This window comes from Fukomys damarensis, unplaced genomic scaffold (genome assembly GCF_012274545.1).
Source record: "Fukomys damarensis isolate Sample0158 unplaced genomic scaffold, DMR_v1.0_HiC HiC_scaffold_31, whole genome shotgun sequence".
NCBI lineage: Eukaryota > Metazoa > Chordata > Mammalia > Rodentia > Bathyergidae > Fukomys > Fukomys damarensis.
The window spans coordinates 23,993,328-23,995,713 of NW_022900943.1; the positions used below are offsets into that span (position 1 = coordinate 23,993,328).

General features: G+C 36.9%; 1 pseudogene; it reads left to right on the forward strand.

Moving 5' to 3' along the window:
* The first annotated feature begins 412 nt into the window (after window positions 1-412).
* Window positions 413-771, forward strand: LOC117283846 (annotated as a pseudogene).
* The last annotated feature ends 1,615 nt before the right edge of the window (window positions 772-2,386 follow it).

The window sequence follows — 2,386 nt, forward strand, 5'->3', positions numbered from 1 at the left end:
CCATCTCACTTCAAAGGCAAAAAAACTGCAAACATTCAGACAATTATGTGCATAATAAAACATCATTTGTTCCATTCATTTGACTCAAGAAATACACTATAGTAGGGAAAGTGGGAAGGGTAGGGGAAAGGTAATAAGGGCAAAGAAAAAAAATAGGAGAAAATGAGAAAATGGAAATAAAGTGTTTATAAATGGGGAGAAGAAGAGAGGGTGAAGGGCGGGCAGGGACAAGGGGAAAAAATGAGAACCAAGACCTGTCATGCAAAGGTGCAAGATCCCAATGATGAATGTAACTGTACTGTATACCTAAAATGTACCAATAAACTCAATGAGGAAAGAAAAGAAATACACTATATTCAAATCTGGAGTTTATCTCTCTGGGCTTGGGCCTAGGTAGCACCACAATGGCTAAACACACCAAAAGATTGGCACTGTCCGTAAATATGGGACCTGCTATGGGGTCTCCCTCCGGAAAATGGTGAAGAAAATTGAAATCATCTAGAACCCCAAGTATACCTTCCCCTTCTGTGGCAAGGCTAAGATGAAGAGATGGGAATCTGGCACTGTAGTTCCTGTGTGAAAACAACCTACTACACCACTTCTGCAGACACAGTAAAGTTGGCCATCAGAAGAATGAAGAAACAAAAAGGCCAGTTTAAACTCTATGATTTGAAACATTCCTACCTTATAATAAATGAATTAATCTATGTTTTAAAATATCTAGAGTTTAGAGACAGAGTAGGCATGAGTGAGTCTCTTTGTCAAGCTTAGTGCCAGTTTTTTTTTTGTTGTTGTTGTTGTTTTTTTATTTTTGGTACCAGGGATCCAACTCAGGACCTTGCTTTTAACCAAGGAAGTATCACAAAATATACTTTCATCCCCCCCCCTGAACTGCACCAGCAGCATTCATCCTTTTCTCTTCCAGTAGGGAAAGAGATTGGTTCGAGTTGATTCTGTAGAAGAAAGAACACAAGTGGGAATAAAGTAGAAACAGGAACCTGTGAAGGAAAAGAAGACCTTTAAATAATTTGCAACGAATTTAAATAACTTTTTAAACTCAACAAAAAGCATCTCAATTTAAAAATTGGCAAATGATATGAATAGAAATCTTAACCAAAGAAGATACAAAGACGGCAAGTAAGCATATGAAAAGATGTTCACCATCATCTGTCAGCAAGGAAATATAAATTAATATGATGAGATATACACCTGTTAGCAACTGCTGTACAGTTGTACAGGTTTTTACTCTAATATGTTATATACCCATCATATGATATCATATAGAATCCTTTCACTACCATAAAAATGCCCTACACCCCCTGAGCTTTTTTCTAGCTCCATTGTTTTGCTTTTTCCAGAATGTTATATAATTAAATTTAGGCAGAATATATCCTGTGAAGAATGGCTTCTTTGATTTATCAATACCTATGTCATTTCATTACTTAAGAGCTTATTTCTTCTTAGTATGAAATAATATTACATCATATGGATATATCACAGTTTATTTATCCATTCATTAACTAAAGGACATCTTGATTCCTTCCAAGTTTGGTGGTTCTTTGTTTCTGTAAACAGACTCTTACTGTGTTGCCCAGATTGGCCTTGAACTTCTGGGCTCAACTGATCCTCCTGCCTTAACCTCCCAAGTGGCTGGGACCACAGATGCATGCCACCATACAGGCTTGGCAATTCTGAATAAGGATACTGTGAACTTCTGTGTGCAGTTTTTTTGTGTGGACATAAATTCCCAGTTCACTTGAGTAAATACCAACGAGCACAATTACTGCCTCTTGTAATAGTGATATGCTTAGTTTTATAAACAACTGCCAAACTGTCTTTCAAGTGGCTATAACATTTGCACCACCCAGTAGCAATAAAGGAAAGCACCTGTTTCTACACATCATAAGTATTTGCTGTTATTAGGTTTTTGAATTTTAGCCATTCTAGTAGCCTTCCATAACATTGAGGAAATATTGTGAAAACTAAATTAATAAAATACATTTTAAGGAAATTCAGATTGAATTTTTTTTCAGATTGAATATTTTTGAAACCTCAGGAAGCACACAGATTGAAAGTTATTAATCTGCTCTGAAACTATTATTTTGCCAAAAACAGGAAACAGACTGAGAGCCTGAAACCTTCTAGACCCAAAGGAACATGGAGAATCTCTACAATAATGAAGAACCCTCTAGCCCTTTGACAATAAACATAGGATCAACTTTCAGTGAGTGAATTCGTCCTTGGTCTCCTGAATCTTCCTGTCTCATGGTAACCTACAGTGAAATGTGTGTTAGCCAGTTGTTTAATAAATACTTCTCATAGGGCCTGGGATATAGCTCAGTGGCACTATGCCTGCCTCACAAACGTGAGGTCCTGAGTCCAATCC